This window comes from Papio anubis, chromosome 4, assembly GCF_008728515.1.
Source record: "Papio anubis isolate 15944 chromosome 4, Panubis1.0, whole genome shotgun sequence".
NCBI lineage: Eukaryota > Metazoa > Chordata > Mammalia > Primates > Cercopithecidae > Papio > Papio anubis.
Window position 1 is genome coordinate 128,135,029 of NC_044979.1, and position 27,294 is coordinate 128,162,322.

A 27,294-nucleotide genomic window follows, 5' to 3' on the forward strand; every position below is an offset into this window, starting at 1 on the left:
CCACCATGCCAGGCTAATTTTTGTATTTTTACAGAGACGGTGTTTCACCATGTTGGTCGGGCTAATGTTTGTATTTTTACAGAGACGGTGTTTCACCATGTTGGCCAGGATGGTCTTGACCTCCTGACTTCAAGTGATCTGCCCGCCTCAGCTTCCCAAAGTGCCGGGATTACAAGCGGGGGCCACCACGACTGGTCTCCTTATAACATTTTTAACAGCAGTTATAATAAATCTGCATGCACACCATGTAATACCTATGGAACTAATAACTAGTCTTCTATTGTGCAGTGCTTCTAGTCACATATATATATACGTTTTTGTGATTCTCAAATACACAAACCCTCCTAAAAGCATCATATACCGATATTCACTGCAGCCTGAATAGCAGATTGGGAACAACTTAAACATCAGTCAGTAGGTGACCGGTTAATTGTGTCATTCTTTTTGAGACAGGGTCGGCTCTGTCGCCCAGGCTGGAGTGCAGTGGCAATACCATAGCAGACTGCAACCTCTGCCTCCTAGATTCCCAGCAATCCCTCTCACCTCAGCCTCGAGTAAGTTAGGACCATGGGCGTTGCACCACCAATGCCTAGCCATTTTTGTACTTTTTGTATAGATGGGGTCTCACTGTGTTGCCCAGGCTGGTCTTGAACTCCCAGGCACAAGTGATCCGCCCCCCTCGGCCTTCCAAATTGTCAGGATTAGTTGTGAGCCACCGTGCCCCTAGTTGTGTAATTCTTACAAAGAACATCCCGCAGCTGTTAACGAGGACTTCCCGTTCATCTTGATATTGCACACTCTCCAAGACACTTAAAGTATAACACACCCCACAGTGTGTATTAGGAATTGCGATTTGTGTGGGGAAATGATTATATTCATATATAAGTTTATAAATTCAGAAAGCATTCCGAAAATTCATCGAGTATCCAGGGGTAACCGTGCTTGTCTCTAGTGTTGAACTAGAGGCGGGAGGATGATTTAATTTCCACATGCCCTTTTATGCCTTTTGAATTCAGAACAATTTCCCTTATCTATTAAAAATAAAACACCAGCCGGGCACGGTGGCTCACACCTGTAACCCCAGCACTTTGGGAGGCCGACGGGCGATCACAATGTCAGGGAGATCGAGACCATCCTGGCTAACACGCAGGAAACCCCGCCTCTACTAAAAATACACAAAAACTAGCTGGGCGAGGTAAGTGGCGCCTGTGGTCCCAGCTACCCGAGGCTGAGGCAGGAGAATGGCGTAAACCCGGGAGGCGAGCTTGCAGTGAGCTGAGATCCGGCCACTGCACTTCCAGCCTGGGCGACAGAGCCAGACTCAGTCTCAAAAAATAAATAAATAAACAAAAATAAAAATAAAAAAATAAAACACCAGCCGGGCACGCTGGCTCACACCTGTAACCCCAGCACTTTGGGAGGCCGAGGCGGGAGGATCACTTAAGCGCAGGAGCATCGCTTGAGCTCAGGAATTTGAGACCACCCTGGGCAACAGAGTGAGGCCTATGTCTGCAAAAAGAAAAAAATAAAGTAAAATATCACGTGTTACTGAATCCCTGGTATTTGGCGGGCACTGGATACTGGAAACAATTGTGTAGCTCTTTGGGAATTTACCTTAAAAGGGAGTCCTCTCAAAGGCTGGACACCATGACTCTACAAGGGTGAGTTTTCAAATCTACCATGGAAGCCCAGGGCCTCAGCAGCATCCTGAGTCCTACGGACAGACAGGTTCTTACGACTCAACTCCCATTGCACCAGTCCTGCAGCTTTCTAAAGGCATCCAGCACTTTCTACCTTGCATTCTATCTTCATCTTTGCTAGTCCTCACAGCACCGCATGATCCTGGGGGAGGGTGCTTCTCAGACTAGCTTGTGTGTCCCCACGGCACCTGCAGCACCGTCAAGCACAAGGTCCAGAAAGCTCCAATGAAAGCCATGAAAGCAGCAAGAGAAGGAGACTGAGGAGCAAAACGCGCGAGTAGGGGCGGGAGGAGGCCCACCATACGCCCTGCCCCGCGCGGAGCACAAGCCCCGCCTGCATCCTGAACTCCTGGGTCCGCAAAGCTGTGCCCCACTGAGCCGCAACGCCGGAACCTAGTAGCACTTGACTGCTGGGAACAGGTTGCTGCCTTGCGCAATAACGTCGCGGTCACGGCGGCGGCGCGAGGGGTGGGACCGCAGGCACCATGCAGCCGCGAACCAATGAGCGTGCGCCGCACGGGCCGTGGCCCAATGGCAGCGGCGCGCGGGCACGCTAGGGGCCGGCCGGGCGCGCCAACTTTTCCAGAAGAACCGCATAGTGCCTCCCGGGCACGGCGCGCGGGCTCTGAGGTCTCCGCGCGCCGCATGGCTTTCTTTTTCTCCTCTGCAGCAGCTGTGGCGGCGGCGAAGACCGTGAACCCCAAGACAGAGGTGGCTCGAGCGCAGGCAGCGCTGGCGGTCAACAGGACGTGCTGAGGACCAACCTGCGGCCCAAAGGCACCATCAAGATGTAAGGCGAGGCTGGCAGGAGGGCTGGGCGGGCACCGCGTGCTGGGCCCTGGGCCGCGGACGCGAGCCCGCCGCCTCGGGGCTCCGCAGCCTCCTTTCCCCGCGTCCTCCCGGGCCGGTCCTCTTCCCTGCTAAGCCCCACCACGCGGCCATTTCTTTCTGCGTCGATGCCGTTCCATGGAGAAAAAAGCGGCTCTAGTGCGCGGCGTTTCCCGCTTTCTGGGACTCCAGGCACCCTGAGGACTCTGCACAATCTCTGCGGGGACGGGGTGGGCACTACACCCGCCCTCCAGCCTGCGGTAGATAACTAGTTCCATATCCTCGGCTCCCTAAGATCTGGGAAAAGCCCGTTTTCTAAAGGGACTTTTTAGTTTTCGTTGATAACTAGCTCCATATCCCCGGCTCCCTGAGATCTGGGAAAAGCCCGCTTTTTGTTTTTTTGGTTTTGGTTTTTGTTTTTGGTTTTTGACACGGAGTCTCGCTCTGTCAGGCAGGGTGGAGTGCAGTGGCACGATCTCGGCTCATTGCAAGCTCCGCCTCCCGGCTTACCACTCTCCTGCCTCAGCCCGCGAGTAATTGGGACTCGGCAGGCACCACCACGCCCAGCTAATTTTTTTTTTTTTTTTGTATTTTTAGTAGAGACGGGGTTTCACCGTGTTGGGGCCAAGATGGTCTCGATATCCTGACCTCGTGATCCACCCGCCTCGGTCTCCCAAAGTGCCGGGATTTACAGGCGTGAGCCACCTCACCCGGCCGGACGAAAAAGCCCGTTTTCTAATGGGACTTTTAAATTTAGTTTTCGTTTTAATTAGTTTCGTCTTTGTCACAATCTGATTCATTTCTGTCCCTTAAACAGGCTTGTTTCGCTAAGCATATCAGGTTTAATACTAAAAACGCAGGAGTTGACGACCAGCCCTGGCCAACACGGTGAAACTCGGTCTCTACTAAAAATACAAAAATTAGTCAGGCATGTTCCTGCACAGTGTGCTGCTTCACGAAATGGTGAGAGGTGCTCTGCTAGGTCTGAAATGTCTTGATTTTCCATAGAACTTTTGCTTCGTAGAAAGATTTACCATGTTCATTTTCAAGGAAGGAGAACATTCAGAAGTGACATGTAATCAGTAATAGTACTGACAGTGCCTGGAGTCTGACAGCCCTGTCTTTGAATCCCTGCTTTTTTGCCATTCACAGTCTGGGCTAAAGGATTGTAATTGTACATTAATTATAATAAAATTTGAAAAATTAAGGGTGGTTGACACAATCACATGGTCAAAATGCATGAGGATGGTTTTTCTCTTTATGGCTTTTTTTTTTTAAAGACAGAGTCTCACTGTCGCCCAACCTGGAGTCCAGTGGCTCACTGCAACCTCCACCTCCTGGGTTCAAGCTGACCTCCTGTCCTTAGTTCTCCCAAGCAGCTGGGATTACAGGCTCCCCTCCACCTCACACCCAGCTAATTTTTGTATTCTTTTTTTTTTTTTTTGAGACGGAGTCACACTCTGTCGCCTAGGCTGGAGTGCAGTGGCCAGATCTCAGCTCACTGGTAGCTCCGGGCCTCCCCGGCTCACGCCGCTCTCCTGCCTCAGCGCCTCCCGAGTAGCTGGGACTACAGGCTCCCACCTTGCCCGCTAGCTTTTTGCATTTTTTAGTAGAGACAGGGTTTCACCCGCTTATTGGAGCAGGCTTGGAGCCACGCTACCGCCCAATTTTTGTATTCTTTATAGAGATGGGATTTCACCATGTTGACCAGGCCGGTCTTGAACTCATGACTTCAGGCATCCTGAATCAACCTCCCAAAGTGCTGGGATTACCAGGCGGAGCCAACGCGATCCGGCCGTTTTTCTTTTAAAACAGCAATTTCTCTGTTAATGTCTTATCTCCATCTCCAACTGGAGGGGAGAGAGAAATCTCTTTGTTTAACATTTTTAAAGTCTTAGAGAGATGGAGAATATGAGATTATTGATGGAGCATGTGTTTTACTCATCCCTAAATTCCCAAACTGCGAGTTCAAATAATACCAGAAAAGGAAATGATTTCCTGCTGGTTTGAGTACAGAATAATAATTAAGGTTTTGCTAGTAAGTATACCATGCCATCAACATCCAGATGAAATACGCTTAGCAAAGACTTGCTAACCTAGGAGGTAAGGTTTTGTTTTTTTTTTGCGGGTCTTAATGGTGGCCTGCATTAGCAAAAAAGTGGAACCATAGTTAAACTTGGACATCAGAATTGTTTGGGGCTGGGTGCTGTGGCTCATGCTTGTAATCTCAGCACTTTGGAAGGCCGAGGTAGTGGATCACTGAGGCCAGGAGTTCACGACCAAGTCTCTGCCAACATGGTGAAACTCTGTCTCTACTAAAAAATACAAAAATTAGTCGGGCATGGTTCTGCAGACCAGCCTGTAGTCTCAGCTCCTCCAGAGTCTGAGGCAGGAGAATTGACGCTTGTCCTAGGAGGCTGAGGTTTCAGTGAGCCAAGATTGTGCACTGCACTCTCCAGCCTAGGCAGAACAGAGTGAGACTGACATGAAAAAAAAAAAAATTATTTGGGTTTTAAGTGCGTGAGAGCCACAGCATAAGTAGAGAGAAGCACATTGGAACATTTACAATTAGGAAATAATTATAAAGTGGACACACAAACTGCACCACTGTAGTTAAGAAATAAATTGTTGCTGGGTGCGGTGGCTCAAGCCTATAATCCCAGCACTTTGGGGAGGCTGAGACGGGCGGATCACCAGGTCAGGAGATCAAGACCATCCTGGCTAACACGGGTGAAACCCCCGCCTCTACTAAAAAATACAAAAACTAGCTGGCAAGGTGGCGGGCACCTGTGGTCCCAGTTACTCAGGAGGCTGGAGTAGCAGGAGAATGGTGTAATCCCCGGAGGCGAGCTTGCAGGAGCTGGAGATCTGGCCTCTGCACTCCAGCCTGGGCCACAGAGCGTGAGACCCCCAGACCCTAAAAAAAAAAAAAAAAAAGGAAATAAATTGCTGCTACCACCTTAGAAGTCCCCTCCCACTGGAAACTCTTTCCAGTCTCCAGAAGTTTGTATTTCAGTTTTCTTTGAAAAAATTATACACCTACAAAGATGGTGATTATAATGTGTGTACCCTTTACCTAGATTCACCAATTGTTTACATGTTGCTCCATTTCTTTTCTATTTTTCCCCTGAATCATTTGAAGTTAAACTGGAGACATGCCATTTTACCTCTAAAATACAATGTTTTCCGTTTTTTGGGTTTTTTTTTTTTTTTTTTTTTTTTTAAGAGACAGGATTTTGCCACGTAGTGCAGGCCGGTTTCAAATTCCTGAGTTCAAGGGATCCACCTGCAGTGGCCTCCCAAAGTGCTGGGATTACAGGCATGAGCTACTGCACCTGACCTTTCCTTTTAAATTATTTGATCATTGCAGAGTAACAGTGGAGGCTGCTGAGCTTTCATTTTAGGAGATACCTGGCTTATTCTCACTAGAGCCCTATACTTGCCGTAAAGAGGCAAGGATGTAAAATTATGTGTTACTGTTAACTGTTAGCTGTGTCATCTTGAGTCAGCTTTTACTGAGCCTCAAGCTTCCTCATCTGTAAAGTAGAGATAACCTGGGAAATAAATTACACATGAAAATGTTTTGATCATTATAATTGCATGTGCATGATAGCTAATTGTGACTTTTTAATCTTAGCAATTTGTAGCCAAACTCTTGGGTAGATTTTTCAAGTAGATAGCACTTAAAGAGGCCCTTCATGCATTTTATTTGTGGTATATTTAGACTGGTTCATATTGTTTTAAGTGATTCATTCTTTTTCTACTTTCAGCAAATTCAACACCCAACAGCTTCCTTAATAGCAAAGGTAGCAACAGCCCAGGATTGTATAACTGGGGATGGTACAACTTCCAATGTCCTAATCATTGGAGAGCTACTGAAACAGGCGGATCTCTACATTTCTGAAGTATGCACAACTGTTTTTTGTTTTGTTTTGTTTTTCGAGATGGGGTTTCACTCTTGTTGCCCAGGCTGGAGTGCAATGGTGTGATCTCGGCTCACCGCAACCACCGCCTCCTGGGTTCAAGCAGTTCCCAGCCTCAGCCTCCCAAGTAGCTGGGATTACAGGCATGCGCCACCACGCCCAGCTAATTTTGCATTTTTGGTAGAGATGGGGTTTCTCCACGTTGGTCAGGCTGGCTCAAAACTCTTGACCTCGGGTGATCCACCTATCTTGGCCTCCCAAAGTGCTGGGATTATAGGCATGAGCCACCGCGCCCGGCGCACAGCTTGTTTCTGTAATATTTCATTGTATATAGGCTATGTCAGATATTTATTTATACAAATTGATGTGTTGTTAATACTAGCTGAGACCATAGAGTAGAATTAGGGGGCTTAAATGTGGGTCTTCGTCCTGGTCTAAAATAAATTAATTGTGATCTTGGACAGGTTATGGAACCTTCTTTGGCCTGAAAATAATTTTATAGTCAAGCTGAATTGCCTATGTGATTTGTATCTGTCTTTAGTGTAAATTAATAATTGAGATTTTAAAATGGGATGTTTAGGACTAGTCATGTTTATTTGTTAGGAAAAAGCCAACTAAAAGCTTACATTTGGATAAATTCCACTTTTTTAGCCCTGACTAGTTCCAAGGTTTAAAACAAACCTCAAGGACTATGAATCTATTGTCAGAATTTCCTGGCAGAAGAGAGCAGTCTTTATTTTTATTAGTAAATTATGTGAATTAGTTTGAGATTACCTATAGAAAAAATAGAATAACACTACCATCTGCGAGTTGTTGGGACACAGTGTCGGTTTTGGCATGATTCGGGGTGGTCTGCACAGTGAACACCCAAGTGTGCTTTATAGTTCCCTTGGCTTTGACCCTGTGCTAGAGCATTGCCTGTTCTTCTCCTCTGCATTGAAAGGAATATTTATCCTTTTAAATGTATTCAGAAAGCCAGCACATTATGTTACTGCGTGTTCAAAGGTATGATGATTCAGAATATCCCTCCAAGAATTATCTGAACTTTATCATGAACTATAGTTGCACCTAATTGAAGATGGGAGTGTTATTGTGTGTTTATTGTAGGACCTTCATCCCAGAATAATCACTGAAGGATTTGAAGTTGTGAAGGAAAAGGCCCTTCAGTTTTTGGAAGAAGTCAAAGTAAGCAGAGAGATGGACAAGGAAACACTTAAAGATGTGGCCAGAGCATCTCTTCGTACCAAAGTTCACGCTGAATTTGCAGATGTCTTAACAGAGATATATATTAAATTTTGTGTGTGTCTGTTACGGTACACCTATATAGAAAATCTCTGATAGTAGAAACGTGAATATAATTACCAATTTCAATTACAAGGTGCTATGTAGGTTCATTTTTGTGACAGTGATACCTAATCTGTGTCTCTAAAAAGTAAAATGAGAAAATTCAAATAATAGTATACCTAACCAGGTTATAAAATTGGAGCTTTCATTAAAAGGATTATAAAGTGGAGATTTTGTTATTAGAAAGCTTCTAGTTACCAGTATTTTTAATGAAACACCAGGAGGAATGTTAATATTAAGGAATGTTAATGTTTGTGAATTACAGATTGAGATTTCAGAAAGGTAACAGCTGTTTATATATAATGTATTCTATCTGCTTATAGAAGAAGACAAATCAGTGTAGAGATTGTAAAATGAAGAAACTGTCTACTTTAGCCTTCTGAAAAGCAACATATTTCTGCTGCCGCAAATTGAATTTACTTAATGGTTATCCTTCTATTGCAGGCTGTAGTGGGCTCCATTTTCGCCATTAAAAGAAAAGATGAACTTATTGATCTTTTCATGGTTTTGTGATCATGGAGATGAAACATAAATCTGAAACTGATACAAGGTAGGTGGTAGAAGACTGAAATACTAATGGTCAGGCGTGGTGGCTAACGCCTGTATGTAATCCCAGCACTTTGGGAAGCCGAGGTGGGTGGATCACCTGAGGTCAGGAGTTCGAGACCAACCTGGCCACCATGGGGAAACCCCCGTCTCTACTAAAATTACAAAAATTAGCCAGGCATAGTGGCAGACGCATGTAATCACAGCTACTTGGGAGGCTGAGGCAGGAGAACTGCTTGAACCTGGGAGGCGGTGGTTGCAGTGAGCCAAGACCACACCATTGCACTCCAGCCTGGGTGACGAGCAAAACTCTATCTCAAAAAAAAAAAATGAATAAAATGTGTTTTGAAATTTAGGGTGCTTTGTACAATATATACTGTTGGCAAAATTTTTAATATATTTGGATATAAAATATTATATATTTACCTGCAGATATAAGTTGGATAAATTGCTTGGTGAATATTGTTTTTACTTTTAGTCATATTTTCTCCTGAAATACGGTGAATGTTATGTTGTATTTATGGTTAGAATTGTTCTGAAAAGTGAACAACATCAGTCATTTGGCATTTATTGAATTGCCAGGTACAAAGCATAATGAGAAGCAGCAGAGGAATTAAAAAAATTTTTTTTCAAACACTTAGTTAGAAAACATGTTTGTGTTCGTTTTTCCCTTCTTTTAGTGGAGAATGGAGTCTCCCTATGCTGCCTAGGCTGGTTTTGAATTCCTGGGATTAAGGTGTCCTCTCACCTCTGTCTCCCCAAGTGCTGGCATTACAGGCGCTTGGCAGAAAACTTTTTTTTTTTTTTTTTGAGACGGAGTCTCGCTCTGTTCCCCAGGCTGGACTGCAGTGGCCGGATATCAGCTTACTGCAAGCTCTGCCTCCCGGGTTCACGCCATTCTCCTGCCTCAGCCTCCCGAGTAGCTGGGATTGCAGGCGCCCGCCACCTCGCCGGGCTAGTTTTTTGTATTTTTTTGTAGAGACGGGGTTTCACCATATTAGCCAGGATGGTCTCGATCTTGTGACCTCGTGATCCGCCCTTCTCGGCCTCCCAAAGTGCTGGGATTACAGGCTTGAGCCACCGCGCCCGGCTAGAAAACATATTTTTAAAGGATGTCATCACAGTTGGACAGCCTACCAGGGAGACTATCGCTGCAGACTTTTCTGTACAGCATAGGATCTTCAAGTAATTCAAGAAACAAAGCTGACTGCATGAAAATTATCAGTACCTTCTCAGTTCAGTGTTTAACACACATCCATCTGGAGATCAATAACCATAATCTTTTGTGTGTTTGAACAGCTTAATCAGAGGGCTTGTTTTGGATCACGGAGCATAGCATCCTGATAGAAAAAAAGGGTGGAGGATGCATACATCCTCACTTGTAACATGTCATTAGAATATGAAAAAACTTAAGTTTATAGCCCCTTAACAGTGAAATGGAGGAGCTTCGTATTTTAGGCGAGATACTTTTTTGTGAAACTTCATTTCCCACTGTAAGGACAATAATCCTCAAATTGGTTTGGGAGAGTTACAGGAAACAGCCTCTGAAGATGTGCAAGGGGCAGGATTGGAGCTCAGTGAACTGTTTGTTAAATCTTAGGACTAATCCAGTTTCAGAAGCTGTTTTCTTCTCAAAAAATAAATGTTTCCCTACTTTCTGTAACTTTTTTTTCCTTCTTAATAGAGAAGTGAATTCTGGCTTTTTTTTTTTTTTAACAAGAGTGCAGAAGAGAGAGAAAAACTCATAAAAGCTGAAAGAAAATTCATTGAAGATAGAGTTAAATAATAGAACTGAAAAGGAAAGTCTGTGGTGATTCAGATAAAGGATTTGTTATTAATCAAAAGGTGAGAATGAAAATTAATTGTATAAACTAAATAGTATGTATCATCCTTTTTACTTTTAAGGTGGAAGATGTTGAAACTAATTTTTATGTTTGTTATAGGGAATTGACCCCTTTTCCTCAGATGCTCTTTCAAGAGAAGGCGTAGTCACTCTGCGCAGAGCTAAAGGGAGAAATATGGAGAGGTATGAGTAGCAGATTTATCCAAGTAATTTGACTTTTACTTATTTTGCAAATTAATTGGGATTATTTCTTTCTCCTTATACTTTATTTTTGGGTTTTTCAACTGTATAATTAATTGGCATTAACTATATTCACATTATTTTGCCCCCGTCAGCACTGTACATCTCTAGAATTTTTTTCATCATCACAAACTAAAACTGTATACCCGTTAAATAGTTACTCCCCATTTCTCCCTCCCTCTTGCCCCTTGTAAACATTATTTTACTTTTTGTCTCTGAATTCAGTATACCTCCTCCCAAAGAGCTCACCACAATAAAGGTTTTTTAAAAAATATTATTTTTTGAGACAGTGTTGCTCTGTTGTGCAGTGGTATGATTTGGTTCACTGCAACTTCCGCTTCCTGAGTTCTAGGATTCTCGTGCCTCAGCCTCCCAAGTAGCTGGGATTACGGGTGTCTGCCCCCATGCCCGCTGAATTGTTTTGTTTTGCTTTTTTAGTAGAGATGGGGGTTTGCCATGTTGGCTACACTGGTCTCAAACTCCTGGCCTCAAGTGATCCACCCATCTCAGCCTCCCAAAGTGCCGGGATTACAGGTGTGAGCCACCATGCCTGGCCAACAAAGAGCTCTTGTCTACTTTTAGATTTCATTTGCTGACTTGGGGAGAGTGGTTTAAATGGAGGGTTAAAAGACTAGTTTTCAGCTGGTTGATGGCAAATTAAAAGGCTTAGGTTAAAGTACATTTTAAAATGTAATTTTTGTGTGTAATTCTGAAAAATTCCTTCCTAAAAATTACTTGTCTTCTCTTTGAACTTCAGTGGTAACATTGCTTATCCACCTCCCTTAAAATGCTATTTCAGGCTGACTCTTGCTTGGGGTGGGGTGGCCCTGAATTCTTTTGACGACCTCAGTCCTGACTGCTTGGGACATGCAGGACTTTTATGTGAGTATACATTGGTAAGTGTATTTTCTTCTTGAAGGCAATAGAACTTTTTAGCTCATGAATTATTTTTGTTTTGTTTGTTTGAGATAGGGTCTCACTCCTGCCCAGGCTGGAGTGTGATCAGATCACAGCTCACTGCAGCCTCATCTTCTGGGCTCAAGTGATCCTCCTGCTTCAGGCCCCTGAGCAAATGGGACCACAGACATGTGCTACCATGCATGGCTAATTTTTTTGTGTAATTTTTGTAGAAAACAGGGTCGTATTGTGTTGCCCAGGCAGGTCTTAAACTCCTGGGCTCAGGCCGTCCTTCACCCTCAGCCTCCCAACGTGCTGAGATTACAGGCATGAGCCACTGTGCCTGGTTCAGGAAGTCTTTAGCAGAAAAATTAATTGAAATTCAGGATCAGATTTTTGTTTATATACATTTTGAAGGTTTATGTGTAGTAATGGGAAGCCATTGATGGGGGAAATCACATTTATATGTGATTTTTCAAAAAGAGATAATTTGGTTTAATGTGATCAAGTTTGTTCCTTATTAATATGCTGCTTGTCATTCTCTGTAAGTTCCTCTTCTCTCTTCACTCTTTGCCCAATTATGTTTCTTCTACACATAGGGAGTTCACCTTTATTGAGAAGTGTTAACAACTCTCGTTCTGTCACATTATTGATCAAAGGACCAAATAAGCCCACACTTAGATCAAAGATGCAGTAAGGGATGGCTTGAGGGCTGTCAAAATTGCTATTGATGATGGTAAGGTCCTTACCATATTTCAATTCTATTATATTGTTTTGCTGGTCTGAAAAGCATGGCTGAATACTGTGTTGTTTTATCAGTAGTTTACACAGCCAGACACCATGCAAAAGCAGTCTTCCCTTTAGAATGACTGATGGTATGCTAAGGTTTTTCATAGCGTATCATTATTAAAGGTGAATACAAATAAGTGAACTAATACTGATCTGTTGAAAGAGCTGCCAGTGGCTAGTGAAGCCATTCTGGTTGAGCCATTCTCCTATTTGATATGTTAGTCGCTTGTATTGTGACTTTCAAATGCAGCACTTAAATTGATGTGGTCATAGTGAATTTGTAAGGAAGTAATGGCTTTCATATGTGTATTTTGTTATTCATAAAATTAGTTCTACAGTTTTCTTAGTATTTTTTTTTCCCCATCCAACAGGCTGTGTGATTAAATATAAGCTCAGTGTTAAGGGCAGGGCACAGCTTGGAGTCCAAGCATTTGCTGATGCGTTGCTTGTTATTCCCAAGGTGTACATGCCTTAAACAGTCAATCTTCCAGAAGATTTCAGCTCATCAAACCTTTTTGATAATGTAGGCTTTATTGATAATGTGGATTTTGGATAAGCAAGTTTGATCAGTTTTCTTCCTGACTCTAGAACAGGTATCGCTCATCATCCAGATGTATTTGGTTTCTCTGGGAGGCCTAAATAGCTGACGTTTCAGATGGCAAGAGAGAACCTGTAGTTTAATATTTGCAGTATTAGGGGTTATACTTGAGTACAAACTTGCTTTTTGTTTTGGTTTTAGTTAAACTGATATCATTGTTTTCTATTATATACTAATTTTGAAGTATAGTTTATGACTGGTGTATTGCTGCTTGCTTTGGGGTAGATGAGAGAGTTGATCAGTAACTTGTGTCTGGTTATTCTCTGAAGGGAATATAAATGTTCTGTCTTCATGCAATAGATTTTTGTGGTTTTTTTGTTGTTGTTTTTTGAGAACTTTGCGAGTTTTGCTTTTGTTGTCTAGGCCTGGAGCGCAGTGGTGTGATCTCGGCCCACTGCAACCTCAGCCTCCCCAGTAGCTGTAATTACAGACACCTGCCACCACACCTGGCTAGGTATTTTTTTGTATTTTTAGTAGAGATGGGGTTTCACCATGTTGGCCAGAATGGTCTCAAACTCCTGGCCTCAGGTGATCCACCTGCCTTGGCCTCCCAAAGTGCTGGGATTACAGGCGTGAGCCACTGCATCCAGCTGAGATTTCTTTTGTGCTTTTTTTTTTTTTTTTTGAGACAGAGTTTCACTCTGTCGCCCAGGCTGGAGTGCAGTGGCGTGATCTCGGCTCATGGCAACCTCTACCTCCCGGGTTCAAGCAATTCTCCTGCCTCAGCCTCCCGACTAGCTGGGACTACAGGTACGTGCCACAATGCCCAGCTAATTTTTGTATTTTTAGTAGAGATGGGGTTTCACCATGTTGGCCAGCATAGTCTCAATCTCTTGACCTTACGAGCCACCCGCCTGGGCCTCCCAAAGTGCTGTGATTATGGGCGTGAGCCACCGTGCCCAGCCATGCCTTTTTTTTTTTTTTAAACTATCAATTCTTACTTCCTGTTTTCTCAAGAATTAAATTTGTTTACTTTAGGTTCTTGCTCAGAATTCTGGTTCTGACCTTCAGGAAACATTAGTTAAAATTTAAGCAGAACATTCAGAATCAGTTCAGCTCGTGGGTGTGAACTTGAACACAGGTAAGAGAATGCAACTTTTTGTAGAGGGAAAACTAGATGTAATACATGAGAGTTGAAGCCGGGAAAGATTAAAAATGGGGACCAGAAAAAAATCTTTTGCTTTGCAATTTGACACCAGTACTATTAGGGAACTCTAGGTTCTAAAAATGGGATAAAATAGGATATTAATAAAAAATGGAATGATTAGATATAATAAGGGAGTAGACTGAGTAATTTTGGGATAATTTTGTTGGAGATGTTGAGTGGTGGTAGATGGTTCAGATTACTGTTGAAGGATTTTCATATTGCATTTGCCTTACTCAGTGGGTTTTTTTTGGTTTGTTTTTTGTTTTTTTCTTTTTGAGACGGAGTCTTGCTGTATCCCCCAGGCTGGAGTGCAGTGGCGCAATCTCGGCTCACTTGCAAGTGCCGCCTTCCAGGTTCATGCCATTCTCCTGCCTTAGCCTCCTGAGTAGCTGGGACTACAGGCGCCCGCCACCACACCCGGCTAATTTTTTGTATTTTTAGTTGAGATGGGGTTTCACCGTGTTAGCCAGGATGGTCTCGATCTCCTGACCTCATGATCTGCCCGCCTCGGCCTCCCAAAGTGCTGGGATTACAGCTGTGAGCCATCGCGCCTGGCCACCTTACTCAGTTTTTAATCAAGTACTATGATAAGAAAATAGATTGGGTGATTTTATTCATGGGTGAAAAACAGCTAAAGATAGCAAACAGTGCCAGAAAAGGGGATCTAGAAATCTAATGAAATGGTGACAGCCCTGATCTTAGACCCCTGTAACAAAACAACACAAATTAAGTACAAAGTAGAAGACAGATAACAGGTACATCCATGCAGTATGTGCAAGACCTATTGTTGTCAACATTATTATTTAATAAAAAAGGTTTCTGGAATGAGGGAAATGATCAGTCCATTTTAGCCAGATTATAGTCGCAGTACTATACTTTACTGTGGGTAAACAGAAATGTATCCAGAAGAGAGGGATGTTCAGGTCTTCTAAGTAGAAGTCAGACACTCCTCAAATATTGTGGACAGGGTTCATGGTTCAGAGTAGAAAACTGGGCTAACAGAGAAGCTTTGAATTCTCATAGTTAATACTGGCGGAAATGAGTCATCAGTGATAAGCAAAGCCACACACAATCACACAATATTGTTGGTTCTTACTGACTGACCTTATTTAAGGTTTGGTTGCCTTCTAGGTGAGCCAGTGGTAGCAGCAGAAGTAGGCGTTACGGGATAACGATTGTGTAAAGAAACAGCTTCATCACTCTTGGTAAGTTTGGGAAACTGAAAACTAAACTGTTAGAGAATCATCATACTCTTTTCATTTGGTGTGTCCTGTTTAGTTGCTCCTTTTCCCCCATGAACAATGTAATCAGCTGAAAGTATGGAAACCGAACTAACCCTCTGATGTGTAGAGGGGAAGGGGGAAATTTAATTGGATGTAATGTGTGCAGCTTAGTTGGAAGTGGGAAGTTGAGTCGAATCAGGGCTTTTAATCATCTGAGCCATCTAATTTTTGTCCCCCTTTCAGCACTGTGATTGCCACCAACATTCTCTTGGTTGATAAGATCATGTGAGCCTGGAATGCCTTCTCTGAAAGGTTGAATTGAAGCTTCCTCTCTGAGTCTTGAAGATTCTGCAAAGTGATCCTGAGGAATACAGCTGTGGAGTTTCTGTCCAAGCTTCAAATGAGTTTCAAAGGAATTTTCCCATATGAGAAAAGAAGAGAACACTGGCATCTGTTGAAATTCGGAAGTTCTGAGATTATAATTACAGTATTTTTTTAAAAATTGCACTGAAGTGTACATACATAAAGCAGGTCTTTCACCCAGTGAACAGGATGTTTTGCTTTAGCAGCAGTGACATAAAATTCCACGTTAGATAAGCATATATTACCTACATTATTAAATATTTCTTGAAAAGCAGATTTTAATAGTTTAATTTTATGTGGACGTATGTTAAATTATTCAACAGTACCCTATTGTTAAGCATTTGGTTTTAAATTTTTTATGCTAATATAAAGCTTAAGTAATTTAAAATTTTGAGAGCATCCCTGTTAGTGTAAATTTCTGAGTAAATTCATTGGATCAGTTGGACTTTTCATGCTTTTGAAATAGCCTTGCTAAAATGCTCCCCCTACAAAGTTAAGTTGTAGGAAATGGGAAGAGGAGTAAACTAGAGGCAAGGGAGTTGAGAGAGCTGGAAGGTGTGGTGACTAAGGGCTACAGTTATGGGGTTAAACTTGAGATTTGTAGGCTAACTGTATTTTCAAGTTTCTGAACTTTTGCTTATGCAAGATATTCATCCCAAAGCCTCTAGCGTCGTATTTTTCTCACCCAAATAACTACGTTTCCACAATATTATTTATATAGTTGTTGATCTGTCTCTGCAGTCCTTGAAGGTGATATTGATGTTACTAGGCTGTGTGTTTTGGGGGCTCAGCAGTGGCCTGAAGTGAGTGTGCAATAAATGTCAAGTTGAAACTTCCTTTGTGGTCTTGCAATGGTATGATGCACAAATGCAATTTTAAAGGTAGTGTAAACTGTCCAAAGGTTTAAAAAGTAGTGAAGGGGCCTCTAGGGACCCTCAACGTGCTTTTCCTTAATTCCCTGGGCGGCCCTGCAGGTGGTGTGGCCAGTCCTACCCCTTGCCTCCATCAGTTACCCCCTGCTGAATTGTTGGGTGAAGGGCGGGTGGTGGAGCAGCATGCGCATGTGTGCAGGGGGCGACTGCCACCCTGGTGCCTGAGGGCGGATGAGCAGCAGGGCCATTGCGTGGTGCGCCATTCCTGATGCCAGCATGGGTTGTTCATCACCGCTGCTGTCCTTGCTGTTGCTCCTGGTTGGTGCCTGGCTCAAGCTAAGTCATTGAACCGCTGGTCACCCGGGGGCACTGGGAAAGGGGATTGGGCCCTCCGCCCTGGCGGGATTGACCCTGAGGCCCCTCTGCCCGCTTCCGGGATGCACCTACAGCGGCCAGCTGGGGAGGTCGCTTTCGGTGCGCGTGGTGCCTCACTGCCTTGTGCTTTCAACTTGCTCTGGAATCTTTCAAACCTATAAAAAGGAATGAGAAGCCAGGCGCAGTGGCTTTCGCCTGTAATTCCAGCACTTCGGGAGGCCAAGGCGGGTGGATCACTTGAGGTCAGGAGTTGAAGACCAGCCTGGCCAACATGGTGAAACCCCATCTCCACAAAAATACAAAAAATTAGCCGGGCATGGTGGCACAGGCCTGTAATTCCAGCTACTCAGGAGGCTGAGACAGGAGAATCACTTGAAGCCAGGGGGTGGAGGTTGCAGTGAGCCGAGATTGTGCTACTGCACTCCAGCCTGGGAGACAGAGCGAGACTTCATCGCAAAAAAAAAAAAAAAGGGAAAGAGGAGAATGTAACAAGGAATGACCCCCGCCCCCATGTACTTGTCGGCCAGCTTAAAAAGCTGCCAGTTTGTGGCCAGTCCTGCTCCTGCGGAATCGTACTCTCCCCGTCTCCTAGAGCCATTTTGAAGTGGGTCCAGACGTATCCCATTTTATTCTAAACCTTCAGCTAGATGAAAAAATAATTACCGTTTCTCACCTAAGAAACTGACAGTGCTGCTTAATAATATATCCAGTCTGTTCAAATTCATCTATCATCTCATAAAGGGTTTTTAACGTTTGCTGGCTGAATTAGGGACAAAACCTCATACATTGCAATTGTATGTTCTTTTTTTTGAGACGGAGTCTCGCTCTGTCGCCCAGGCTGGAGTGCAGTGGCTGGATCTCAGCCCACTGTAAGCTCCGCCTCCCGGGTTTATGCCATTCTCCTGCCTCAGCCTCCCGAGTAGCTGGGACTACAGGTGCCCGCCACCTCGCCCGGCTATTTTTTTGTATTTTTTTTAGTAGAGACGGGGTTTCACCGTGTAGCCAGGATGGTCTCGATCTCCTGACCTCGTGATCCGCCCGTCTCGGCCTCCCAAAGTGCTGGGATTACAGGCTTGAGCCACCGTGCCCGGCCGCAATTGTATGTTCTTAATTCTGATTCAATCTGATTATTTCCCTACTTACTCATTTATTTGTTTTTTTGGTGGGGCAGGGGGCAAGGTCTCACCGTGTTGCCCAGGCTGGAGTGCAGTGGTACCATCATAGCTCACTGCGGCCTCAAGCAATCCCTGCCTCAGCTTCCCAAAGTGCTGGGATTACAGGCCTGAGACACCACGCCAGGATGATCCGTTTTTTTCCCCTTGAGATATATTTGTTGAAGAAACTGAAAATAGGCCGGGCGCGATGCTCACGCCTGTAATCCTCAGCATTTTGAGAGGCCAAGGTGGGCAGATTACGAGGTCAGGAGTTCAAGACCAGCCTGGCCAATATGGTGAAACCTCATCTCTACTAAAAATACAAATAATTAGCGGGGCGTGGTGGCACGTACCTGTAATCTTAGCTACTAAGGAGGCTGAGACAGGAGAGTTGCTTCAACCTGGGAGGCAGAGGTTGCAGTGAGCCGAGATCTTGCCACTGCACTCCAGCTTGGGCAACAGAGTGAGGCTCTGCCTCCAAGAAAAAAAAAAAAAAGGATGAAATAAGTGTGAATGTGTCAGGATAAGAGAGCCAAAGACAGGATCTTGAGGAACATCAAAAGACCAGGACTCTGCCTTGAAAGAAGTTACAGTGCTTAGACATCCTTTCTTGGAAAGACACTGTGAAGTGGTGCATCAAGCTGAGTTAGTGTGGCCTGTTGGAAACAACATGGTAAAGAGACCCGAATCTAGTCCTGTCTCCTGCTAACCAGCATTTTAAGTCATATTTCTTTTTTGAGTTTTGGTTTCCTCCTGTGGAATAAGGGGGCTGAAGCAAAGACCCTTTTTTATTTTTTATTTGAGACAGAGTCTTACTCTGTCCCCCAAGCTGGAGTGCAGCGGCACGATCTTGGCTCACTACAACCTCCCAGATTCAAGTGATTCTCCTGCCTCAGCCTCCCCAGTAGCTGGGATTACTGGTGTGCACCATCATGCCTAATTTTTTTTTCTTTTTTTTTTTGAGACGGAGTCTTGCTCTTGTCACCCAGGCTGGAATGCAGTGGCATGATCTTGGCTCACTGCAACCTCCGCCTCTCGGATTCAAGTGATTCTCCTGCCTCAGCCTCCTGAGTACCTGGGATTACAGGCACCTGACACCACGCCTGGCTAATTATTGTATTTTTAGTAGAGACGGGTTTTCGCCATGTTGGCCAAGCTGGTCTCTAACTCTTGCACTCAGGTGATGTGCCCGCCTCGGCCTCCCAAAGTGCTGGGATTCCAAGACGTGAGCCACCATGCCTGGCCAGTCCTTTTTAATTCTATCATTTTTCTAGGCATTCAAACAAGTCTAAAGGTGCTCATTTAACTATTTGGTGATAATCATTGCGCATTTATGGCAGGGGCCAGGGATATACTGTCAAAAATATATGTATTATATACTTCCCTTCTGGAGCATATAATGGTGAGAATCACTAAGAACTGATAAGAGTTCAGTAAGTGGAGAGGAAGAGGCAGAGAAACAGCATGAGCAGAAGGATGGGTAGAAAGTGCTAAATGTATTTTAGGGTAGAGTGTCTAAATTCGCCTAGCTGGGGCAAGGGTTTGTGTAGAGGAAGAAAGAGGTAAGTGCAAATCTATCGTGTGCTCAACATTTCACCCATGCTATTTTATTTCTATCTTTTTATTTTTTATTTTTTGAGACAGGGTCTTACTCTGTCACCCAGGCTGGAGTGCAGTGACATGATCATAGCTCATTGCAACCTTGAACTCCTGGGCTCAAGCAATCCTCCTGCCTTAGCCTCTGCACCCTGTCTCTGAGCCATTGCACCTGGTTCCGTGTTACTTATTTTTTTTTTCTTTTATGAACAAGCTACAGTTGTCCATAGATATCCCCATTTTTCAGATGAACAAATTGAATCTCAGCCAGGCGTGTTGGCTCATACCTGTAATCCCAGCACTGTGGGAGGCTGAGGTGGAAGGATCACTTGATCCCAGGAGTTTGAGACCAGCCTGGGTAACATAACAAAACCCCATCTCTACAAAAAATACAAAAATTAGCCAGGCATGGTGGTGCACACTTGTGGTCCCAGCTACTTAGGAGGCTGAGGTGGGAGGATTGCTTGAGCCCACGGGGGCAGAGGTTACACTGAGCCAAGACTGTGCCACTGCACTACAGCCTGGGTAACCGAGTGATATCCTGTCACAACAAAAAGAAAAAAGAAAAGGAATTGATTCTCAGATTAAGTAATTTGTCTAAGGTTTCCCATCAAATTAAGTGACAGAACAAGAATGTGAAGCCAAACAAAACACAAAAGGAATTTAAAGCCAGATTTTTAAGCCTCCACGTTTGTTTTGTTATACCATCATGAGTATTGTATACGATCCAAATATTATCACTTGTTTTATATATATATGCATGTATTACCAATAACTCTCTCTTTTCTCTGCAGGAAATGGACAGGCTACTAGCATGGTCCAACTGCCAGGTGGGAGATTCCCGATGGGAATAAATTCTCCAGACGGCAGAGATGGTGAAGGCCCTGTGCGGTAGGCGACAGTGAAATCCATATTTCTAGGAGGAATGAAGGCCCTCTCCAATCTCATTCTTTTTTCTTTTTTTCTTTTTTTTTTTTGAAACCAAGTCTCACTCTGTCACCCAGGCGCTGGAGTGCAGTGGTGTGATTATGCTCACTGCAACCTCCGTCTCCCAGGGTTCAAGTGACTCTCTTGCCTCAGCCTCCCAAGTAGCTGGGATTACAGGTGCCCACCACCACACCCAGCTAATTTTTGTATTTTTAGTAGAGACGGGGTTTCACCATATTGGCCAGGCTGGTCTCGAACTCCTGACCTTGTGATCCACTCGCCTCAGCCTCCCAAAGTGTTGGGGTTACAGGTGTGAGCCACTGCACCTGGCCTAATTCTTAATATTTAAAGGGAAACTAACTTGTTCACCATCACATGTCATCTTTGCAGTGTACTATGGGATAAGTGTTATCTATGTTAATCAGATGAAGAATCTGAAATCCAAAGAGGTTTGACTGACTCAGTCAGTGGATGAGCTTGGCCTGGAACTGAAATCCCTGGGCTCTTGAGCCAGTCTGTGCATTTTCCATTACACTGTGCATAGCACTGAGAAATATAAGCAAATGCCAGTCACTCAGCAGAACCCTCTTCTACATGGGGAAAGGGACTGGGAGAAGGGACATCATAGTAGAGAGTCCCTTAAATTCCCCTTATAGGCCAGGTGTGGTCACTCGCACCTGCAATGTGAGCACTTTAGGAAGCCAAGGCAGGAGGATTGCTTGAGCTCAGGAGTCTGAAACCAGTCTGGCAACATAGGGAGACCCTATCTCTGCTAAAATAAATAAGTATATAAATATACATATTGTTATATATGTAAGTATATATATAACAATCCATCTTACCCTGACAATCTGCCTGCTGAAACTTACTAAACCATACTAAACTGTATGAATTTATTATTATTATTATTATTATTATTTTGAGACAGGGTCTGGCTCGTCACCCAGGCTGAAGTTCAGTGGTACGATCTCAGGTCACTGCAGCCTCTGCCTCCCGGGCTCAAACCATCCTCCCATCTCAGCCTCCTGAGTAGCTCAGAATACAGGTGCGCACTACAATGCCCAGCTTATTTTGTGCTTTTGGTAGAGACAGGATTTTGCCCTGTTGCCCAGACTAGTCTCGAACTCCTGGGCTCAAGCAATCCTTCTGCCTGGGCCTCCCAAAGTGCTGGGATTATAGGTATGACCCCCTATGCCTGGCCTTGAAAGTCCAATTTATTTGCTTATTTAGGTGTGACCCACCATGCCTGGCCTTGAAAATCTTATTTATTTATTTATTTACTTACTTACTTACTTCTTTCTTTCTTTCTTTTACTTACTTACTTACTTACTTACTTCTTTCTTTCTTTCTTTTACTTACTTACTTACTTACTTATTTAGAGATGGAGTTTTGCTCTTGTTGCCCAGGCTGGAGTGCAAAGGCGCAATCTCGGCTCACTGCAACCTCCGCCTCCCGGGTGCAAGCAATTCTCTGCCTCACCCTCCCGAGTAGCTGGGATTACAGGCGCCCGCCACCACGCCCAGCTAATTTTTGTATTTTTAGTAGAGGAGGGGTTTCACCACGCTGGCCAGGCTGGTCTTCAACTCCTGACCTCGTGATCCACCCACCTCGGCCTCACAAAGTGCTGGGATTATAGGTGTGAGCCACTGCGCCCGGCCAATCTCTTATATAAATTTTTAAAAAGATGTTTTCTTTGTTTCCTAGCCCCTTCTACCCACCTACAAAGTTCCAAAGGTTTTAATGCTATTGCAACGGCAGTCAGAGGTCAAGCTGGTGCAGCTCCCTAATGCGGGACAGCCTCAGATGGGGCCAACCCTCCCTGCCCAGCACCAGTGGCACCGGGCAGTGGGGGACGCTCCTGAGGTTCCCGAAACCTGGCTGGGGGAAGTGTTGGGGGGTGCACGTACCCAGGCTCAGCTGAGGCGAGTTCGCCGCCGGGGCTGCAGCTGGTGCTGGCTGGCGCTTGCGCCGGCCATTGAGGAGCTTCTGGGCGACCTTGCGCTGGTACCCACCAGGCGCCAGCCGGTAGGTGCACAGCGCCTGCTCCAGTAGCGTCAGGTCTTTGCTGCGCGGACCCCGCAGGCCGGGAAGTCAGGCAGGTATAGTAGTCCAGGTGGTGGTAAAGGTCCTCCTGGTAGCTTATGGGTGGCGGCCGCTGCGTTGAAGCCTGCGGACATGACATACCAGCCAGCCGCCGGTAGTCACCCTCGCGCGCAAGCGTGCTCCTGGAAGACCCAGCACTCGCACCTCGAGTTCCGATTGGCTCCGCGTGAGGGGCGGGCCTTTGCGCCATCTTGGTGGGGGGGGCTTCGGTGACGTCACAGGGGCGGGTCTTCTGCCACGTCACGGGCGGTACAGTTCCTGGAGCTGGGCAGTCTTCTCAGAGTGGAGCCTGGTAACGGCGACCTCTTGGCCAGTTCTTGTGTGTTGCGGGCTGGAAAGGGGTAGCTGATAAACTCCTACCCAGCGCAGTATTTATGTCGGTCAAAAATAGAAAAGAATGTCCGGGCGCGGCCGGGGTGGGAGGATCCCTTCAGGCCAAGAGCAGCCTAGCAATATGGCGCAACCCCATCTCTGTAGTCCAACCTCAGCCTCCCAGCTACTTGAACACCAAGGTTCAAGGCTCCAGTGAGCTATGATCCCACCACAGAACTCCTGCCTGCGAGACTGAGGTAAACCCTGTATTTAAAAAAAAAAAAAGAAAAAGAAAACTATCCAAGTGTACAACCGGGAGGGACTGCTTAAAGAAAACATGAGGCTGCCTGGGCCCTGTTATTCCAGCACTTTGGGAGGCCAAGGCAGGAGAATAGCTTGGGCTTAGAAGTTCAAGACGGGCCTGGGCAGCATGACGCAACCCCATCTCTACAAAAGATACAAAAATTAGCCGGACGCCGTGCTCACCTGGCCTAATTTTTGTGTGTTTTGTAGAGATGGGGGTCTTGCTATGTTGCCCAGGCCGGTCCTAACTCCTGAGTTCAAGCATGTTTTCACCTTGGCCTTTAAAGTTGTTGGGATTACAGGCCTGAGCCACCGCACCCTCCTGGGCTATTTAATAACATAAGAAAGTGCGGTGGCTCACGCCTGTAATCCCAACACTTTGGGAGGCTGAGGCGGGTGGATCACCTGAGGTCAGGAGTTCGAGACCATCCTTGCCAACTTGGTGAAACCCAGTCTCTACAAAAAATACAAAAATTAGGCCTGGTGTGGTGGCTCACACTTGTAATCAAAGCATTTTGGGGAGCTGAGGTGGGCGGATCACCTGAGGTTAGTTCAAGACCAGCCTGACCAACATGGAGAAACCCTATCTCTACTAAAAATACAAAATTAGCCCGGCATGATGGCGCATGCCTGTAGTCCCAGCTACTCGGGAGGCTAAGACAGGAGAATCTCTTGAACCCAGGAGGCGGAGGTTGCAGTGAGCCGAGATCGCACCACTGCACCCCAGTCTGGGCGACAGAGCGAGACTCCAGAGCTTGAGACCAGCCTGGGCAATGTAGTGAAACCCTGCTTCTACAAAACAAGCAAAAAAGAGTCAGGTGCACCTGTGTCCACCTGTGGCCCAAACTACTTAAGAGGCTGAGGCAGGAGGATCACTTGAGGCCAGGAGCTGAAGGCTACAGTGAGCTTTGATCATCCCACTGCTCTCCATCCTGAGCAATAGAATGAGATTATGTCTCTAGATAGTTAATTTTACAGTGTTATTAGTTGTTAATGTGATTATGTTTTTCTAAAATACAGTATTCTTTACAAAAGCAGTTTTGTCTTTCAAAGCACGTACATAGGTCCTCCAGCGAATCTGTCTAATGTTGGCGACCTTGGCTTTCTGGTGACTGAGTCAACAGTATCTGTTTCATAAATAATATAGCCGTATTTTTTTTGAGACAGGGTCTCGTTCTGTTACCCGGGCTGGAGTAAAGTGGCACGATCTCAGCTTACCATAACTACCATCTCCTGGGTTCAAGCGATTCTCCTGCCTCAGCTGCCCAGATAGCTGGGATTACAGGCGCCACCACATCTGGCTAATATTTTTTTGTTTTTGTTTTTGAGACAGAGTTTGCTCTTGTTGCCCAAGCTAGAGTACAATGTCATCATCTCAGCTTACTGCAACCTCCGTCTCCTGGGTTCAAGTGATTCTCCTGCCTCAGTCTCCTGAGTAGCTGGGATTACATGCATGTGCCACCATACCTGGCTAATTTTGTATTTTTAATAGAGAGAGGGTTTCTCCATGTTAGTCAGGCTGATCTTGAACTCCCGACCTCAGGTGATCCGCCCACCTCAGCTTCCCAAAGTGCTGGAATTACAGGTGCGAGCCACCACGCCCAGCCTAATTTTTGTATTTTTAGTAGAGATGGGGTTTCACCATGTTGGCCAGGATGGTCTTGAATTCCTGACCTCAAGTGATCTGCCTGCCTTGGCCTCCCAAAGTGTTGGAATTACAGGCATGAGCCAACACGCCCGGCCAGCCCTATTTCTTTAAGCATATACGTTTTGCACTTATTGAAAGTATTTGAACATATAATTATCCAGCTTCCCTTGTTTATGTATGCTTGAATTTTGTATAAGCTTAAATATTTTTTCCAGTCTAAGCTTTATTATACCCCCTTTCTTCTGTATTTGTATAACTTTAGGTGGCTGTCTTTGTTGAAAGTTTTTTCTGAAAAGCCTTAAAATAGAATATAGTTCTTGGCAGCAATTTCAGAGTTATTTGAGGGCAAGGGGAGATTTGTAATGATGATTCAAATGAAGCAAACTAAAAAATAATGAGGCAAGACAGAGGATAAAACAGTATTCACTCGAGCACATCCCAAAAAAATAAAATTTCAGATGCAACTAGAAAAAGGTATGCTAATGATCATAATACAGGAATAATTATTAATACTCAAAATAGTTTTAAAGCCACTTACCTTTTGAATGTTGGGAATTGACTAGGAGGTGGCTGTAACCTAAGATGATTCCTTCAGTGATGACCATTTTATTTTTCAAGATGATGATGATTCTCCATCTTCTAAGAGACCAAAGACCAACGAGCCACCACAGCCACCAGTTCCAGAACCTGCCAATGTTGGGCAACAGAAAGTGAGGGAGTTCAACTCTGGTAAGTTCTCAGTGAAATCCACGACCTTTTCCTTCATCTTCTGGACTCTCAGTGTGACTGATGAAAGTTACAACATACTCATCTGCAGGGGACATGCTTTAGCATGTATTACTACATTATAATCTCACCTTTGTAAAGCCAGGAGCTTTTTGAAAGTCACATTATAGACATTGTTTAAACATCGTTCGAATTTACCAAAGCATAGGACATTGTTTCATCTCACATTAATTAGTTAGTTGACTCAAAATTAGTGCTAATGACTTAATAATTCAATGGTTTCTCTTAGCTTTAAAACCTTCTTCATTTCAAAGCTATTTCATCTCTTCGTTTTCGTTTTTGCTGTGTGTCACTGCCTGTCAGCTGCTAATCTGTTAACTCCTAGTGGATCATGTGTCCTGTGAAGGGACTGAATGAGATATTAGTGGCAAATTATGTTGATGATTCATATTTTGGATATAAATAGATCATTAAGCTTGTATACATGTTGAAAATAGTATTTTAATATTCTATTATGTCATAGTTACAATGATTGGCTATATATTGAATTTATATGTTCATTAAGTTGTTGTATGTTTATGTTCTTTAGTATTCTAACTTGCAACTGTGTATCTGTTAAGTCTTTTTTTTTTTTTTCCAAGAAGATCAGACTCTGATTTATTGAGGCATCTGTTTGATGCCAAGTTAAGTGGCCCAGGGTCTGTGTAGGGGGTAAGGTTAACGCAGGAAGAAGGATGGTGAGGGGCAGTGGTGCCAGGATTAGGTTGGAATACCTAGGGGTCCTCTGAGGTTCCCCAAGTTTCCCTTGCCCTGGCCAGCTGTGCTGCTGGCCTGAGCATCTGATGAGCTTGCAAGGGTGACTCCGAGAGGTGGGTGGTCCAGGGGCTAGGGCAGGGACTTTGGAGTCATGCTGTTGGCTTTGAATCCAGACTCCTACACTTGGTAGCTGTGACCTTTCCATGCCTGAAGTGACCTGCAGAACTGAGCTCTGTCTGAGACAGGTCCCATCCAGGCACTGCAGATCCATCTAGAGTTAAACCACCCCCGGTTGCTCACTGTCCGCTGCCTTCACAAGCAGATCTTTGTCTTCTTGGAGGCCGTCACAATCCAGTGGAGAAAGCGAAACTCATCTGCCTCTGTCTCTCTGGGTACGCCTCATGCCAGGTGCATCTGTGGACACAGGCCATGCTCCTGGGCTTCCAAAGTTGGAGAAAGTTGCCAGGCTCAGGTGGGTACATCAGAGTAGCTGCTGCCCTCTGGACACAGTGACAAAAGAACACTCTGGGCTAGAGCCCTGGTCTGGGGCATTGGGCAAGGCTCTTCCACTTCTCTGAGGTCATTTTCCCATCTGGAAAGTGTGCTGATTGAATCTCCCTTTGGGCACTGAGGGCTCAGTGTTAGTTTGAGAGCCAGCATGTGGGGTTTGGGCTGTAATCCTCCTTTAGCCCCATAGCTTGGGAGTAGCAGGGACTTTGTTGGGATACCCCAGGCATCAGTCCAGCTTCCTGCCCCTGCTTGGGCTTAGCATCTGAAGTACTCTGGGGGGGCAGGTGGTCCTGGTGGGGGTTGGGGCTTTTCCCCAGACTGAAGTCACACCCAGAGCCAGAAATCTTGGCGCCTGCTCTGGGCTAAGGATGCATCTGGTCCCCCAGGATGCAGGTAACTGCCCATCTTACCTGGTTTCTGCCTGCCAGGGCCAATCTTCAGACCTCGGGACTTTCCAGCCTATCCTGCCTCCCTCTCTGGCCAGCCTTGAAGCCTCGTGGGTCCAGCACTTTTTCCAGGCCGTCTCCTGGTTGTCCTGCCCTGAGGCCTGGCTCATGCTCCTCCCCATCCT

General features: G+C 45.0%; 2 non-coding genes and 1 pseudogene across 3 annotated transcripts; all 3 read left to right on the plus strand.

The window, feature by feature from the left end:
- Positions 1–2,496: 2,496 nt before the first annotated feature.
- Positions 2,497–16,277, plus strand: LOC101009831 (annotated as a pseudogene). Its single transcript, XR_002520697.2, has 9 exons — positions 2,497–2,788; positions 6,299–6,433; positions 7,559–7,636; positions 8,240–8,345; positions 10,026–10,186; positions 10,285–10,367; positions 11,224–11,306; positions 14,987–15,060; positions 15,322–16,277. The product of XR_002520697.2 is annotated as a T-complex protein 1 subunit zeta-like (transcript).
- LOC116274780 lies at positions 7,304–7,437 on the plus strand. Its single transcript, XR_004183555.1, has one exon. It is a non-coding gene; the product is annotated as a small nucleolar RNA SNORA22 (small nucleolar RNA).
- LOC116274773 lies at positions 12,111–12,245 on the plus strand. The gene has a single exon (XR_004183548.1). It is a non-coding gene; the product is annotated as a small nucleolar RNA SNORA15 (small nucleolar RNA).
- Positions 16,278–27,294: the final 11,017 nt, after the last annotated feature.